Source organism: Saimiri boliviensis, chromosome 20 (assembly GCF_048565385.1).
Source record: "Saimiri boliviensis isolate mSaiBol1 chromosome 20, mSaiBol1.pri, whole genome shotgun sequence".
Classification (NCBI taxonomy): domain Eukaryota; kingdom Metazoa; phylum Chordata; class Mammalia; order Primates; family Cebidae; genus Saimiri; species Saimiri boliviensis.
In genome coordinates, this window is record NC_133468.1 from 18,213,107 (window position 1) to 18,232,994 (window position 19,888).

The 19,888-nt window shown below is 33.3% G+C and overlaps 1 protein-coding gene and 1 pseudogene across 8 annotated transcripts in view; one reads left to right on the plus strand and one right to left on the minus strand.

Moving 5' to 3' along the window:
• The window catches only part of TENM2 (teneurin transmembrane protein 2), a 3,817,113-nt gene that overhangs the window by 3,218,076 nt on the left and 579,149 nt on the right, over positions 1–19,888 (minus strand). The window lies entirely within an intron of this gene.
• Positions 255–373, plus strand: LOC120360465 (5S ribosomal RNA; annotated as a pseudogene).

A 19,888-nucleotide genomic window follows, 5' to 3' on the forward strand; every position in this document is an offset into this window, starting at 1 on the left:
AATACATAGTCGGAAGTCACAGTCAAGAAAACCAAAATAATGAAATAGAACAAATAATAAAATATACAATTACATAAAATATTCCTAAAATTAAGAAGCATTTGAATATATGTGCAGAATATGAACATTGTGTGCCTGGAAAAATCAATCTGGAATTGTCAAAACCAAAACATATTCTGGGGAAAATGACTGCATTTTATATATATAAGAAATGATTGCATTGTAAATAGAAAAAAAAAATAATAATAACATCTGTCTACGGCCATACCACCCTGAATGCGCCAGATCTCGTCTGATCTCAGAAGCTAAGCAGGGTCGGGCCTGGTTACTACTTGGATGGGAGATGGCATGGGCATACCGGGTGCTGTAGGCTTTAAAAAAATAATAAAAAAAAATAAAAATTAACATCTGTGGACCTTATACAAAAATTTTATAGTCCAAACAAGGTAAATAAAATCATATATTCACAGTACTTCTTAACAAAACACAATTGAACCATATATTAAAGTTTCTTAATGAAAAAATAATACAAGGATTTCATATCCAGGCAGAATTGCTTTTTTTTTGTATAACAGTTATAGAAAATTATGGGTCTTCAAAGTGCCAGGAAATTTTAGACGCATAAAGCTTTCCTGAAGAAATCATTCAAGAGAAAGTTTCATATAATCAAGATCTTTTTGAGGAAAACTTTTCACCAAGGTCTACTGTTGAGCATTTTCTACTCAACTATACTAAATAGTACTACATAAAAGGGATGACGGTCAAAAAATTTTAGGCAAATGATGTATGTCTTGACAAAATAGATATTTAAAAACTCTGAAATACAAGGAAACAATTCAAAGAGAATGTCTAATTCAAAATAAACATATTGATTGATTTCTATTGTTAATTGCAAATAGATAATTTCATTTAAAATTAAATATTAATAGGCCAAGCACTGTGGTTCACCCCTGTGATCCCAGTAATTTGGGAGACTGAGGTGGGTAGATCACCAGAGGTCAGGATTTCCAGACCAGCCTGACCAACATCATGAAACCCTGTCTCTACTAAAAATACAATCTTTAACCAGGAATAGTTACACATGCTTGTAATCCCAGCTAATTGGGAGGCTGAGGCAGAATTGCTTGAACCCAGGAGACAGAGGTTGCAGTTAGCAGCTATCATTCCGCTGCACTCCAGCCTGGGCAACAAGAGCAAAACTCCGTCTCAAAGATAAATAAGCAAATAAATAAAATGAAGTATTAATAAAAGAAATGAGAAAGTAAAGATAAAGTTATTGATTAATTCCACAATTGCCCAAAGTAGGAAACAAATTAATAGTATCTTAAGCTCAGGAAGCTAATGTATCATTATGATGATAACTACTGGAATAAAAATACAAAAATTTCTGAATACCAAAAGATATAAAAAATCAGATTATACATAAAAGATTTCATAACATCAAATAACATGACAGAAGAGCAAATATATTTGTTGTATCAATTAATACAAATTAACTGAAACCAGCAATGGAAAAAAAATTAAACTAAACACCAAAATGAACTATGCTTATACAATATTTTTCTGAAACCAAAATGAATAAATCAAAAATTAATGGATGAGTATCTCTCATGAACATGGAGGTAACATTCCTCAACAAAATACTAGCAAATCAAAATCAATAGCACATGAAAAAGATCATACAACATGATCAAGTGATATTTACCCCTGAGATGCAAAGATGCTTAAACATTTGCAAAAAAATAAGCATTATGCACCACACAACAAAAAGAAGGAAAATAATCATATAGTCACCTCAATAGGTACAGAAAAAGCCTGTGACAAATTTTAACACTATTTCAAGAATAAAACTCTCAACAAATTAGATATAGAAGGAAGCACCTAAACATAATAAAGGTTATGCATGACAAACCCACAGCTAACATCATACTCAAAGATGAAAAGTTGAAATATTTTCCTCTAAGATCAGAAACTAAATAAGGATGCCCACTCTTACCACTTCCATTCAACACAATGCTGAAAGTCTCTTTCTCCATTTCTTTTCTTGCATTGTACTCACAATGAATTCATGTGGATGCCTTTTTGATTAATCACTGTTAATGTGAAGGATGGGATAATGTTCACATTCTAACCAACAGAATTTTGCTTGTTATCATGACAAAAGTGGCATCTACTCCTCACTTCCCAAATGCCTATTTATAATACTCTTTTCCTATCCTCTGCCACCAATAGATTCTTACAAGTAAGTCTTATTGTTGTGATTCCTTGTTCAGTGCCCTACCTCCTATGACTGTCTTTGCAACAAAAGCAAGACAAGTCATACTTCTACCATGAACCTGATAACCTCACTTGCATTGATGCAAATTAGAAATAGCTGATTCTGAACCTCAGAACCTGTCACAATTTAAAATTTAATCTGTGTAGTGGTTTTTTATATCTGTGGTTAAGTGAGTCTCACTATAGTAAATCAAAACACAGTTGACCATTCCTGCTTTGGGAAGACCCAATTCTTGTTTTCTGTTTTGTACTTTCTGTTATCTCTTAATTTATTTTAAAGATAAATTTGGTATTAATTGCTTTTATTGCTTTTGCGTGATTTCCACAAAGTAAAGAGGGATAGACTGAATTTACTTTGGGGTGTTTTTTTTTTTTTTTCCTTTGAGATGGAGTCTCACTCTGTCACCCAGGCTGGAGTGCAGTGGCGCAATCTTGGCTAACTGAAACCTCTGCCCCCTGGGTTTAAGTGATTCTCCTGCCTCAGCTGGGTCTACAGGCGCCTGCCACCATGCCCTGCTAATTTTTGTACAGGATTTCACCATGTTAGCCAGGCTGGTCTCAAACACCTGACTTTGTGATCTGCCTGCCTCAGCCTCCCAAAGTGCTGGGACTACAGACCTGAGCCACCACACCCAGCCACTTTTTTTTTAAATATAGAAATTCCTAGTCCATAGATTTAAAAAAAATAACTTATCTAAAATATCCCTTACACTGATTTGAATCTTAAGTGAAAAATGAAATTCTTCTTAAGTCTGAGCTTCATAAGATGAAGGTAAGGGCCACTTCATTATTTTCAAATATAGTAATTAAGTTGTCTAGACAGACAAAAAGACTCTGGAAATCAAGATCCACTGAAAACCTGGCCCTAATGACCTTATAAGTGTATACTATAATACTTGAGATTTTCACAGGTGGAAAAATGTGAAGTGTGTTTATACTATTTGCCATAAGCCAATTTTATCTACATCAAGCCATATGGTTTGGGAAACTGGGAGTTTCAGGAGAATTCAGAGTGAAATTTAACAGTGCTGTCTGAAAACAGTTTATACAGAGTTTTTAATCCATTCTAAAACACATAGGGACTTTTTTTCTTTTCTCTCCCTTTAAAAAAATAATATATACTATCATACTGATATTTTAAAACTCTATGCACAGTGTTTCTGTAATTTTCTAAAAATTGCCATGTTGCTACACTGATCTACATAAAATCTTGTAAGGCTTACAGTGCATGATTGGTAATTTCTCTTCTTATGTATGAAATTAGAAGCACTTAATGTAATATATACTTAATTATTTAAAAATATTAATTGTAATTTTACAGTTTCTAAAGTATTGCTTAATTACACCTATCAAAATAAATATTGCTGTCAAATCATTCAGAGAAATTTTAAAGAAATATGATAAACATTTCAACTATTTTACAGATATTGGGCAATTCTCTTTTCACTGTCTGCAGAACAACTTGATATGAGAGCCAAATGTTTTGTTTTGTGACTTTTCTTAGTGTATTAACTATATCACATGCACTATAAAAAAACAAAGGCAATGTTACTTAGAACATTATTTTAAGATTTCAAGTTTGATTTTAATGTACTCCTTATGTTTTCTATTTTATTTAAGGTTTTGTTTTATAGCTCAAGTAAAACAATTAGATTAACAAATACATTGAAACAAAAGTTGAATACACTCATACAAAATATTTAATTCAAAAAAGAAAAATGTCCTTTAAAATCTTGCAAAATATCCCCAATAATAAAGGAAAATGTGACTTGTCTGTAAATTTCTTCTGGAAATATAAAACTTGATTCCTCATACCTACTGTAAAATTCCTTAAGTTGACAGTAAAAGCAGCAGGAGAAAAGTCAAATTTACACCAAATTGATTAGTTTGGAAACAAGCACTCCTGTAATAAGGATAGGTCAGGAAAAGTTTCTTTATAAATAATTTATCAGAAACTACTCTATAAAAACCTAGGAAAATGTCAAGCCAGGTGCAATCTTTTTAAACTATCCCAGTATAAATCAATTAAGGTGCTTTATTTTGACATCTAGTGTCAGTATTTACCAAACGTAGATAGACAAGTCCATCCCTGCAGCATGCATTTGCAAATAACTTTACTCATTAATGTTTAATTAAGACAGAGGAAAACTGTCCTTGATATTTTGCAGCAATTAGTGCTCTCTATACCCCACTGACTTCTCATGATGAATTACTTTTCAAATGAAAAGTGAAGTGATTAAAACTGGAGTCACTCCATCTAGTATGCATTGCCCATACCTCATTTTAAAGAGAAAACCAAATAGAGCCACACACAGTGAAAATGCAAGTGAAACTATTTGCTATTGTCGATGTCAACAGTGAAGCTGCTTTCTGGTCCTGACTATAAAGTGATATAATATGTACATCCCAAAATATTCCTATTAAATCATAAAGTCACAAAACACCAGTGCTTTAGGGGATTTAAGCTCAATTTAAGACATTCCACAAACACTAAGTAAATTACGAAGGTCACATAATTTTCTGCATTGTGGCCGGGTGCGGTGGCTCAAGCCTGTAATCCCAGCACTTTGGGAGGCCGAGGCGGGTGGATCACGAGGTCAAGAGATCGAGACCATCCTGGTCAACATGGTGAAACCCCGTCTCTACTAAAAATGCAAAAAATTAGCTGGGCATGGTGGCTCGTGCCTGTAATCCCAGCTACTCAGGAGGCTGAGGCAGGAGAATTGCCTGAACCCAGGAGGCGGAGGTTGCGGTGAGCCGAGATCGCGCCATTGCACTCCAGCCTGGGCAACAAGAGTGAAACTACGTCTTAAAAAAAAAAAAAAAAAAAAAAAAAAAAAAAAAAAAAAAAAAAAAAATTTCTGCATTGTATTCTAATAATTTCACTTTTGTTTTAATATTTTACTGTTTTAAAGAACTTCATAATCCATGTTACCCAGTATCTTCCTTTTGCCAAACAGCCAACAAGAAACACAGCATAACAAAAACCTGAAATCTGAGAGCTCAGTTGACTTATGCAATGTTACACAAGAAACAAATGATAGATCTGAAAATAAAATGTAGTTGTTCATATCCATATGCTTCCTCCTACTCTCTCCCTCAAGTTTGTCTTCATTTTAGACCGGAAGAGCAAACATAGTATGGGAAATATTTATGAGCTCTTTGATTATATTACTCAGATACCATTTAGGTTGCAACATTCTTGAAATAGCATTTTGCTACTCACATATTTTCTCTTATATTTCATATTAACAAGTCAATTAATGTGTTATTAGTAATAGGAGATAATGATTGTATTGTTTATTTTAATATACTTCTTTTTAATTATTTTCCCAATTCCAGAATCTCACTTCAGATATGTGAAATACACCAACTTTACAACTAATAGGCTGACAACTAGATTCACCAACAGATGGGATAGCTTGTATCACACAGTGAATTATCTGTCAACATAAAATAATCTAAAATAGAATATATAATTCCCTATTTAAATTCCTTATAATTTACAATGGAAGATCTGGTCAACATGAGCTTGCATCATCACATGACGACAATTCTTCAGAGCTGAGTGGCCACTTTGAATAGTGCATGTACTCTTTGGTTCTCCACAATTCCTACCACTCCCTATTACTTTCCAATATCTGGGCTTTGTGTCTGCTGCCATTTAAATTTATGCTTGTACTGTTGCTTTTTAACTACTTGTTTGCCTCACTCATTTATCTACCTGCCTAGTCCCAGGAAGCTTATGCATTTTCTACTTCTAGCATAATGGCTCTACTGGCAAAACTACTAAACGAGACAATAAATTTACAAACACACACACACACACACACACACACACACACACACACAGAGCAAGATTTTGAAATTACATAGCATAAGTTTACTTACAATTGGATTAAATAATTTTGTTTACAAATTGTTTACATATTGAATGACAATTAAAATAATCTCTATAAAATGCAAGCTGAATTTAAATATAATGTTTGTTCTTTAAAATCATGAAACTAGTGGGTGGGCATGCATTACCTTTGCTCACAATTGCAGGAAAAGTCAAGGATCTTAAGTTGGAAAGGTTATGAATTAATAACTTTCAGTAACTAGTTATCAAAGGTATATTTATATGGATTACATTAAGATCATGGGCCAGGAAGTATCAGTGATAGGGGTATGGTATGCAGAGTGAGTGGAGTTGTCTGAAGAAATGAAGGGTATTTTCAGACAAAGATGCGGGTCAGGTATAAGTCAGTCTGGCTGGAGTTATGGTGAGGTTAGAAAAGCCATCCAAGCAGATATTGGAGGAAGCCTAGCATCCAGAATTTGAAGTAAATTGTTTAATTTTCTGAAATATAAGCTTGTGTGTTATAGTTACACCAAATCAATGAGATTATAGTAAACCCTCAGATTGTTTCTTATTCTCACAAAACATACTATTCTGTTTAGAAAATGGTTGTCAATACCATCTTCACACATGACATTTCTTGCTATCTTTCATCAAGGGGGAAGAAAACACTTAAATCCTGACAATGGCTACAGTTAGGTTTAAACTCTGACACGATCTCAAATGATCAAGGTAGAATAAACCTATGAAAAATTGAGAAAATGGTCCCTGAGGAAACATGATCAGACCCTTTAAGAGGGGCCTCACTAATTGTTATCATAAGGATGCCACTTACGACAACAATTCGAAGACCTTGAGCTATCATGCAGGTTTATTGATGGAGAACTCTTATCAGAATCAGAACTCCTGCTGTTAATTCTGACAGATTTACCACACATGCCTGCACATGGCTACACCTGTACCCACTTAGATGTGTAAGCAGTGTCTAGTGCTGAGCCACCGAGAATTCGCCTCAATAACGTTTTAATTGCAATGCTACCTCAAACCAAATAAGGCAGGCCTGTTAGGAAAGTTACCCACATTATTATTGTTGCTTGGTAAAATCCATCATAGACAGGATTTTTCCTTTGCACATAAAGAGGATATGCACTTAGATTCTATCAAAGATTGAATAACATCCAATATAGAAAATATTTGTATACATTTTTTATATACCTGAGAAATCAAAACAAAATGTTTACGGAAAGAAGTCAGAGTTTGAAAACAAGCAATATTTTGTTGCTTGTTACCAGCTAATAACCAGAATCTTGGTAATAACACAAAAATTTTGCAAAGGAGTCTCAGCTAAATTCAGATACAAAATTTTAGAATTGGGTCACGTAATCCCTCCTTTAGAAGTTAGATTTTTAGTACATTGGGAAAATAACATTTTAGGACTTTATCATCTTCATTATTCAATATTGAAAGAAAGAATGGTGTGCTCATTAAAAACAAAATGCCAAAAAATCGACTCTTAAATTTAAAAGATGCAAATTTGAATCTGAGTTCTTCAATGTTTTCGCTAGATATTTCATATTACTTAACATAAACCACTTAGCATAGTGCATGACATTATTATACATTCTCAAAAATAGTGTTATATGTAATGCATCATACATACAATGACATAAATATGTAAAATTTATAATGAGCCCATTTATATTTTTAATTATGGTAGGTTTATGTGGATGTTTGTATGTATGTATATAAATCATTTCTGAAATTAGTTCCTTTTCTAGAATCAAATGAAGGGAAAACTTGTTTACAATCCAGTTATGTATGTATGTGTGTATACATATATATGCATATATACACATACATATATAGTCCCTATGTATGATTTTATATTTATATAATTGATTATATATAATATATAATATCTATACGAAATATGTACTATCTTTATAAAATCACAAATTGGGTTGTGTAAGTTATCCACAATCTAAAGAATTCTGAAAGAATCTTACAATTATGCTTCAAGGTAAGATATGTACACTTCTTGAAATTAAATTCATGAAGCCAATAATTAGTGTGAGTCTGGAAGAAACAGAAGAGAATCACCAGGAAGTAGGAACAAAATCTTAGACATTGTTTTGGAAACTATCCAGAGAGTCGGTTATACCCTAGCATTATCTATGGATTCTCTGGACAAAATATTCTGTAAATTCTTTTCACAAAATAAGCATTGAAATAGAGTTTTATAGTTTAATCTTTATTTTATACATTACTTAGAACTACAATTAAATGTTAAACCAGATTGCTAAGATTCAGAGAAATAGAGCCTTGCTGTACTTTAGAAGGCTAACTGAACATGGAGTGCAGACTCCATTCCAAAATCTGTGACTCCATATGATTTTCTGTTGTGGCTGTTTTTATTGCTGCTTTATTCAGCATAACCCATTGGCTTTTGGTTCTTTGTGTTTCTTTTTCCTTGAGTGTGCACTGTACGGCAAATATTATGGCAGCCCCTTGCAATCAAGCTCAAAGTCAAAATTGCCTTTTGTTGAGATATATTTGGGTAATTCCACCCTCAAAATCTTACAAGTCAATTCTTTGCATTTAGAACAGAGCTCTGATGCTCCAGCTTCACACCTCTAATATTAGTGAAATACTTGCCATTGCTGGCCTTATATAGTAGAGTCATTATCCTTTGCATGCAAACAAAAAGTTCTGGCCCTACAGACCCTGGATAAAGTTGAAAGGTGTAATGTGAGCAGCAGTTCGATTTCAAATCAATACCTGCAATTAGGACAATCTGCACTTGCTCCTTTTGATTGCGGGATCATAAGTAAAGTCAATCCTTGGTATTTCTAGCGACAACATTTAATTCACACTGCTCCTTCATCAAGTGGGACAATGGCCTTTCATTTAGCCTCAGTTTCAGCTTTTATAGAGATGATTGTTTTTTACAAGCGTCACTTAAAAGTGAGTTTTCCATGTACCACATGACCATATTGCATTGTTTCATTGTGTCTAAAATATACCCTCCAACTTAAGTAAAATCTCATCAAGATGTGTTGCACAGGGAAAAAATAAACAAGAATTAAAAAATATTTTTGCCATCACGTAACGGTGAGCACTCCGGACTTTGAAAAAATATTTTTGTTATACAAAATTTGAAGTATTTTGAGAAAATCTTGGACTTATCTGGATGTAAGCCTGTGCTTCTACTAGAACAAATGGAGATGACTACATAAGGACAATCACCTTTCAGACATATCTAGTCATCTAGTCAATACTGGAATTACCCCACTACACCCCAGCCCCACGGAATTGCTTTGTCATAGTTCAATGCTTTGGTGTGACATAATAATAATATATTATAAACAGTACAAAAATCTGTCCTACAAAATTGTCATTTTTTTAAATCTTGCAGTGCTGAGAATATTAAAACTGTAGGTGATAGAGTTTCTCTTTTCATGGTGGTTTCATTTTAAATCGCCATTTTTCTCTTCTTTTCTAACCCTACTTTTCATTTTAACTTGCTGTAGTTTATGTGTCTTGGTAATTATTAATAACCCTTTTCTAAAATAGGGCAGAATATAAACTAATAAATGATTCTGTATATTTCATGGCAGACAGATCCTTTCATGTTCCCTCTCCAACTTATTTTGGTAGGCTGGCCTACCATCTTTTCTCATGCATTCTTTTTATATTTACTGTGATTTTCTTACAGTTTCTTGGACACCCTGTTTGACATTGCTGAACCTTTTCTTATGCTACCTTTCCAATATTATTTCCCAGTAAAGAACATGCTTAGGATTGAACTCAAAAGTTATCCTTTGGTGGTTTTTGGAACGAATTAATGAAAATATGCAGCTGGAACAGCATTTGTGAAAATGAGAGGTATATTCATTTACTTTGCCTTTTCTTTGATTTATCTTACTTTAATTCAGTAATTTATAAAATACTAAATTCTCAATATACATAGCATAATTGTTAGCTTTCAAAGAAACCTAACTAACTTAAAAAAATATAGTATTAGAAGACAAAAGTCTAAGAGAGGGTATAAGTTCTGAGATGTATGTACCCTTCACTATACTACAGTTATTTTCATTACCATTTTGCATTTCCCATCAATCTTTTTTTCTAATGTGTTTTTAATGATTTTAACAGAGTAAGCTTACTTTAAAAGGCAATTTGAATTTTTCAGTTACTATAGAACATTGTTTTACCAAATACTAATTGGAGTTAGGCAATCATTTTCTAGGCAGAGATTTGTAGTGTTCAAGTGGGTTCACTAAGTTCACTCACTATAGTAGGATTTAAGTAACCAATTCAAGCAAGAGAAACCTTTCCAGGATGAGTAAAGGGAAAAGCAATCTGGGATAAATTCACCTCTGAATTTTTCATGTTCTTGCACACACGACTGATGTACGTGATATCCTGAAGCTCTCCTAGCATCCACTTTTTATTGAAATATATGTTCTAGTCTACTTTGGAGTAGGAAAAAAAGCTGGAACCCAAGTGCTCCATTGAGGGAAAGGCATTTCCCATGTGAGTGCCGATTTGCTCATGTGTTTTTTTCACCTTATTTATTTATTTATGGTCAGGATCACAAGTAGAAGATATTGGCCCTTTGAAGAATGAACACTGCTGTCATCCTCCATTTCCTATAAGATGTCACAGCTGTGACAAGGAAGGGTTTATAATGGCACAGTTCAGTGCCTTCATAATTTATTCTCTCTGATTTTATGCTCTTTTAGTCTTCTGCTCAACCATCCACTAACAAGCAGTGATATTAGCCAATAAATCAAAGACGTCTGCTTGTCACCACCAGATGCTTGGCCACATCGCCACCGATTATGAGACATACAAAAGGACAATTTCATGTAGGGAGCTCAGCAGAGGTGTTCCACTGATATTCTGTTTGATAGAAAACCAGTTTGAGGTGAATGTAATAAAATTCAATAACTTTTATGCCTTGCAGCAATGAAGAACTAAGTTGAAATAGAACTGGGAAGTAAATTAGGATCTCACCTTTATGACTATTCCTTTTATGAGCCTAAATCTCTTCCTTGGTTACTTTGATACAGGTTAAAAAAGAAATATCTTAATACACTCTGTTTATTTTGCTAGCTCTAAGAATTTATCTTTCTCTTCTAAAAGCACCAAATAAGACATTTATATCCATCTATTAAATATACTTATTAAAACATACTATTTCTTAAAAAATTAATAATAACATTTGTTCAAATTGTACTCAATGTACAACAATAATATAATTTTATTTTTTCATTAATATTAAGACCTGCTGTAAGCTAATTAAAACCATCTATCAGGTATTAATTGCTTGTATTTTCTTCTGTTTCATTATTGAAATTACTGATCCACCATAATGTACATATGCCTTTTTCTGTGGTACAAACTAGAACAATAACAGCAGACTAAATGTATAGAGTTCAAATAACAATGCTCAATATTTTAGGAAATCCTCTTAGCACACTTTAAATTTTTAAAAGAAGACAAGAAGTTTACATTTTTTCTTTAAATAAAGTAGAAAAGCAATGTCCAGCTGGTTTTATTTTAATTAAGAAGTTTCTAAGTTTTTCTCAACTTAGAAGTTAACTGTATTTGTACATTGAATATATAACTAGACTGTTGACTTAGCATTTTGCTATATTGACAATTTATTATAGAACAAACTAGTTGTAAATTAAATTTTAATATGTTATAAAAAGGCATACGTAATGATGCTTTATTTTTAATTAATATGGTGACTACATAAGCTGCCCTTTCTTTTTCACATCTTCCTTTGACTTTCTCGGGGCTCTAAAAACACCATTCAGAAAATGAGTGAGTTATTCCACAGTGCCTCAATTTCAGTTACTAACTCTTGGAGGCCAGAAAAATCATGTCTGTTATTTTGTTCCCTTCCTTTCTTCATCTTTTTTCTTTATTTTACAGACATTTCTAGATTACCATTTTCAAATATTATGTCATTTAAGCCTCTTCAGAATAATGGTTTGAACTTTCCAACGTATGTAAGTATAATAACTTTTTAAAGTAAAATGTTTACTATATGTATTCAAATAATAAACTTGCATTTCCCAATTCCATTCAACCTAGGTAGAGATGCTTTATCATTGTGGTTGCTTTGTTGTTGCTGTTGTTTTGTTGTGATTTATACTATGACTTTTACATTGATATTTCATGATAGTTTTATTTCCCTTCAGCCTAATAGGAATCCAAATAGGTCAGCTATTTAGAAAGCTTTAGACAAAGAAGATAGTTCACTTAGAAATGTGTGCTTGAAGTTCTTTTTTATTTCTCTGAGCTACAGAATAATTAATTATTATTAAGTATTTAGTACCACTTTTTTTTTTCTTTTGACACAGAGTCTTGCTCTGTCACAGGCTGGAATGCGGTGGTGCCATCTCAGTTCACTGCAACCTGCGCCTCCTGGGTTCAAGTTATTCTCCAGCCTCCTGAGTAGCTGGAACTACAGGCGTGTGCCACCATTCCCTGCTAAATTTCATAATTTTGTATTTTTAGTAGAGGCGGGGTTTCACAGTGTTTGCCAGTCTGGCCTCAAACGTCTCACCTCAGGTGACCCACTCACCTCAGCCTCCCAAAGTGCTGGGATTACAGGCATGAGAGACCATGCCAGGCCTTAAGTACCACTTTTTATTTTGCAGAGTTTTTATAACTATTTTTCAGTGTCTCACATTCCTATGAAGTATAAGTGTAAATATCCAGGTATATTAAGCACAAGAAACCAAGGAATCACTCTAAAAGTATACCGACTAACAAAGTAGTAGCTTTGTATTTGTGGTACAGATCTTCACGCTTCCCTACAAATAAATATCAATGTCACCATTTTAGAATACAAACTCAGAGAGGACCTGAGACATTCGTAAAGATGTTTTGCATGCTGACCTGCATGAAGGAGAAATTCTTTCTTAAAAAATAGTAGAAAATGATAACAAATAGGATAAATAGAAGAAATTATATTGAATTAAATAAAATAATATGAATTGAATTGAAATGAAATATGAATTAAAAATCATATACACTGACTGTCTTATTTTTCAATGTATGTTGTTTTACTTAAAGAGTGACCCCATCACATAGATTCCCTTTTCCTGTCCAATCTTATTAGCTTTTTGAGCATGTCCAAGAAGGTATGTTTCACTCCTTATTAAGTCCTAATCATTTATGTCATTCTTTGAAGATTCAATCCGCAGAGACTAATCCCTGGTTGGCTTAGGTTTAAAAACAGAAAGTAGAAGCAGAAATGGCTTTTATAGTTCAGTTAAATCATAACTCCTATTCAACTCCCTTTTTAAAATGAGGGCTTAGATGATGTGTCTAAAATCTAAGTCAGTTCACAGCACAACCCGTGTCTCTGATTTCCTATTCTGGAATTCTTTGAACCATACCTCACTTAGAAAATTCTGGAAGTTTCTTCATGTGGAGTAATAGATGACTATTCAATTCCTGGAAGATCATCAGAGCTGTTCTGATAATCCTCAGTAGTATTAAAATATGTACTGGTTCATTTTAACATCCGGGGTATTTACAATTTTATTATTAAAACAATATAGGTATGATTTTCCACAATAATATGCTCTTAATAATCAACTTACATATGCATTTACTTTAACTGTACAAATGACTTTACCAACTTATTTGGTATTTCTTGTGTATGTAATGTCTAATCTGTGATAGCACTGAACAGCAAATAGTTTAACACACTTTCAATTTCTACAGTATTTTCTTTCTTATGTAGTAATCAACTGCATGACAATTTATTATCAAGCAAATATCCAGAATTATAAGCCAATTTTCTCTCATTTGCCATTCTATAATGTCATTAATTTTGTCTGAGTTATAATTAATTAAATAAAATACAGTAATTTAACTGTGGATCACATTTTTTCTTCACATCTTAAAACTTTTCTTCAAAAGTGATAGCAATTTCTAGACTTTACAGCTGCTAAATATCACTTGGGTCTGACTGTTATTCCATGATGGACAGACATAAAGGTGAATTCTAATAATCTCTGCCTCCTTTGCTCCACGCTATGCATATTAATGTCCCCCCTGGAGTGTGGGTGGGACCTAAGACTTGCCTCTAATCGACAGAATGCACGAAGGTAATGGAAAACCAATATCATGATTATGCTGTTATGTAAGACTTATTTATCTGTCTTTATCTCTCTTCCTCTGTCACTACCTTCAAAGAATTGAGTTGCTTTGAATCCCACAGCCAAAGGTAAATAAATTCTGCCAACAACCTGAAGGGCTTGGAAGTGGATCCTTCCTTCTTCAGTCGGTCCTCCAGAGGAGAACACACACCAGATTAACAGCTTGACTGCAGTCTTATAAGGGATCCAGCTATTGGTCTATGGCTCAACGCCTGACCCAAAGAAACTGTGAGATTAGAAATGTGTGTTGTTTGAAACTACTGAGCTTGTGACTATTTGTTGTACAGCATATAAAACTATTTCAGCCAGGGCGTAGTGGCTCACACCTGTAATTCCAGCACTTTGGGAGGCCAAACTGGGTGGATCATTTGAGGTCAGGGGTTTGAGACCAACTGGCCAATATGGTGAAACTCCTTCTCTACTAAAAATACAGAAAAGCAGGTAGGTGGTGGTGGTGGGCACCTGTAATCCCAGCTACTAGGGAAGTTGAGGCAGGAGAATTGCTTGAACCCGGGAGGCAGAGGTTGCAGTGAGTCTAAATCATACCATTGCACTCCATCCTGGGAAACAAGAGTAAAACTCTGTCTCAAACAACAACAACAATAAAAAAAAAAAAAAAAAAAAAAAAAAAAAAAAAAAAAAACTATTTCAACTATTTTCTTCATTTTCCTATTTTCTGGAATTAATTCTCACACTATCATTAATAATTTTTTGGAGCTGAGGATTTCTAGAGTATTTCTGTCTCTTAATTACTAGTATATATCTGAGATCATTATTTGAGAACCAGTAATTATTGTCTATAAAGATTGCTAAAATGACCACAAATTCTCCAATAACTACACACAGATAAGCAGAATAACTAAAAACATCATTCATTTTTAGGAATCTAGACTTTATGATTCTGTTTTTCTAATCAAAAATAAAGCCTTTTTTGTTACTAATGTGTGAATTTGCCTCTTTTTCAGTTCTTAGTACCATTTAATATAGCAATAACTCTTTATGGTTCCTGCAAAACCATGACTGATACTTAAATACGGGTTTTAGGGGACTTACACAGTAGTAGGTTTACTCCATTATAATTTTTTTGAGGAGGAAGGAAAGAGAGAGAGCTTCCTTTGAAGTCTTAGGATCCCTTCTGAATCCATTTTCATATGTTTAATTTCTCTGGATTTAATTCCTTTTTTTATTTTAACACAGCCTGAATTCAAGGGAAAAAAAATAAAAATATCATGCCTGTAATCCCAGCAATTTGGGAGGCCAAGGCAGGCAGATCACCTGAGGTCAGGAGTTTGAGACCAGTGCAACCAACATGGAGCAACCCCGTCTCTACTAAAAATACAAAATTAGCTGGGCATGGTGGCGCAGGCCTGTAATCCCAGCTACTCAGGAGGCTAAGGCAGGAGAATTGCTTGGATCAGGGAGGCAGAGGTTGCAGTGAGCTGAGATCATGCCATTGCTCCAGCCTGGGCAACAAGAGTGAATATCCATCTCAACAACAACAACAAAAAAAAGAATAATGAAAATAATGTCAAAGCAATTGCAGATGGAATCCGCTTTAGGGTGTCAGACTTAAAGTCTACCATAATGTATGGCTAAAGGACAATAAGAGAAAATTGTAGGATAACCATTAACAATTTGAAGAGTGTAGAAAAGCACTTCTGACTCTTTTAACATGAAAATAAACTACTATACAACAGGAGACAGTTTAATGTAAGGGACACAATTACCATATCAAAAATTAAACCTTATATTCTTATACATGTAGGAGAAAATGAAGGGAGGAGAGAGTTAATATTTAGTGAGAAACTATTTTGTGGTAAGCATTGTGTTAGGCCTTTAAACACTAAAGCTAATATAGTAGCTTTGGATGAATACTCGATAGATAGTAAAAATGGAGGTCCAAGACGTCCATATTACACTTGACCTATAAATATCTGGCAGTCATCATTCTCATCCTAACAACACAAAAAAGCTGAACAAAGTGAATATCAGTGTCTTGTTTTGGATCCAACAAAGAATAAACCTCCACTCTGAAATGGAATAGCAAGTGATTTCAGAGAGTTGTAGCCAAGGTCTGCTTACCTGGAGTAGAGGCTGCTAGGGCCATAAACTGGTAGGAACATTTAAATGGTAGTTTTCACAAGTTCCTGCAGGCTAAGTATGAAATAGAGTGAGAGTGAGAAAGTTCACAAATTTACGGGTTTACCTCAAAGAACTCTACTAGGTTCTCATAATAGACAGCCAAAATACATGGCTTTATGGTTCTGGCAGAGGTAGACAAAAGCAACCATTTAGAAATCTGTCCAAAACATTCTATAGAATATTTAACAGGAGCATTGTCTCACCTGGTGGAGAGCCATTTCCCTAACCACAACCCCTGATATTCCTTCACCTAAGAGGGGAAAATCTAACAAACACTTGTGAAGGACAAGACTGAGGGACTAAGGCAGGAGAATCACCTGAGGTCAGGAGTTCAAGGCCAGCCTGTCCAACATGATAAAACCCTGTTGCTACCAAAAAAATGCACACACACACAAAAAAAGCAGGGCATGTTGGCTCATGCCTGTAATCCCAGCCTTGTAGGAAGCTGAGGCAGGAGAACTGCTTGAACCCAGGAGGCAGAAGTTGCAGGGAACCAATATTGTGCCACTGCACTTCAGCCTGGGGGACTGAGTAAGAATCTGTCTCAAAAAATAAAAAAAATAAATAAAAAGAAATAATGTTCACAGAGAAGACAATGATAGGGATCTAAAACTAGGATCTACTGAAAGAACAGAAAAGCATCAATGAATAAATAATTGAAGGAAAAAATATTTTTTTCTTTTTCTAAGTGATTTTAAAAAATTTGATGAATAAAATGAGACTGACAATATATCTGATGGTTCTAGCATAAAGATAAGAAAAGTGAATTACAGCAAGGTCATAAGGAGAAAGATGTTGAGTATACTCTTTTACCAGTTATCTACACTAAACGTGAAGCAATCCATTGTTATTTGAAGGGGGATTTGGATTAACTACAAATGTACTTTATAATTTCCAAGGAAACCACTAAATTTTTAAAGAAACATCATTGAAGGAAAATAGAGGAAGAAAATGGAAATATATAACATGCTCAGATAAAATCAGAGAAAGGAAAGCAGAGGCAGGAAACAAAAGACAAGCGCAGTAAGTAGAAACCAGTTATAAAAATAATAGGTGTTTATGTTTTTGTTTTTTTTTTAAGATAGGTGTTATTCCAAATAGATCAATAATCACTTTAAATGTGAGTAGTTCAATATGCTGATTAAAGACAGGGATTTGAACTATCAAGCCATAGAATGATATGGATGATCTTTAAATCCTTATTCCCCAGTGAAAGAAAGTAGTTTTAAAATATTACATACTATGTGATTCCAATTATATGATGCAGAAAAGGCAAGGCTACAGAGACAATAAAAAATCATTTATTGACAGGAGAGAGAGCAAAGACAGAGGGTGGCATGGATGAAGCATAAGGGATCTTTTAGGGCAGTGAAACTATTCTGCATAATCCCAAAATGGTGAATATATAACACCATACATTTTTCAAAACCCACTGAACTTTACAGCACAAAGATTGAATCTTAATACATATGCAATATAACGTCATTTAAGATTAACACTGGTACTAAGAAAGTAATGCAGACTATGACAAAAGAATCTAACTATTAAAATAGTATGTAACGACCTCACTTGAGTAGGTAGGTAAAATGTGCTGACTTAAGTAAGTGGAAAATAACTGGAGTCTATAAACCTAAAGCAAAAATAAAAAATATATAAACTATATTTTAGGTAATAATATTGTTTCTACTGGGAACTGAGGCTTACAATTCTGATACTCTGATAAATGAATACAGGAAAGGAAAAATTAGGTGAATGGATGGCAGATGATCGAACCTGATTTCTCATTGTTGAATTGGAAATTTACAAATAAGCAAGGGAAGGAAGCTAGAAATATACATGTGGAAATGATTTAGAGCTGGAAACATCAGTATGAGCTCATGTTTAGCTTAGTACAGATAGTATTGGTTACACAGAGAAATACATATGTTTACTATATATATTATATACAGGGTGTATATTACATATACATATATATACATATATATATATGTATATATACCCCATATACAGAATTTAGCTTACCTACATATATTTATACCTACTTAGCATATCCATATATATATATATATATAATGCATAACCCATACACAGAACTTAGCATTCCCACATATATTTTCTTGCTCTGTCAGCTGAGAGGCATAGATGCAGTGATATTCCAGTAGCAATAAGCATACCTGGTGCCCAAATCTTGGTTTCTAATACTGTTGTTCAATAAAAGAAATGGATGATTTTAGCACTGTGGCAGAAAATATGCAAGAATAGTCTGCAGTATTCTATAGTGAAATGGAAAGTACTAAAAAAAGCACAGAAAAAATAAAGGAGTAAGCTCCCAATGGCAAAAGGTGAAACAAATCGTGCAACAAAATAAAGTAGTATTGCATTATAACCCTGCATATAAAATAAATATCAATGAGTTTATATCAATAATGAAATAATTTATAAAATAAATATCAAGTTTATATCAAAAATGAAATAATTTAAAGAAGATAAATCACTTATGCATAATCATTCCAAATAATTAATGTAGATATTCTTCTTTCAAGAGTCAGAGCTTAAATCACTACTTCTTAAGTGTTGAATTTTCAGAATGACCTCTTTCCAAAAATTGCAGCATGAAAAAGAGAAAAATGAGTAATTTTTAGTAGAGAAACCTGACAAACACTATCAAATTTTTAAGGTGATCATGGTTAACAACAACAGTGATAAATCATGTTGATTATATGCAACCTTAATGTAAAGTAAGGAGAATGACATTCTACTTCTGTAGTATTTCTGCTGAAACTTCATAATCTCAGTCTAAACATTTGGAAAAATATTAGATAAATCTCAATAAATTCTATAAAATACACTATATAAAATACCTTACTAGTTCTCCTCAAAAATCATCAAGTATACTCAAAAACAAAGAAAGTCTGAAAAACTATCATGGCCAAGAGAAGCCTAAAGAGATAATAAGGGAATCTTGATGGTATCCTTAGATTACAAAAAACGTAGATAAAAATTAAGAAAACCTCAATAAAATGTGGACTTCAGTTAATAATGATGTATTCATGTGGGTTTATTAATTGTAATAAAGGTATCATACTAATGTAAAATGTTAATACAGGAGAAGCTAGATGCAGAGTATACCAGAACTCTCTTTACTATTGTCATAAATTTTCCATGAGTCTAAAACTATTGTTTTAAAAAAGAAAAAAAAAAGGCCAAAATATGGTGTTCTTTTATAAATTTAAAACTAAGAAAATATAATATTAAGTATTGTATATATTTCAAAACAGTTACAAGAGAAGACTCTAAATGTTCTTACCACAAAGAAATTATGTGTATGAGGTGTCAGCTATGCTAAATACTTCGATTTCATTTTTACACAATATATACAGGTATCAAAACATCACATTGTTCCCCATAAATATGTGTAGTTATCATTTGTTAATTAAAA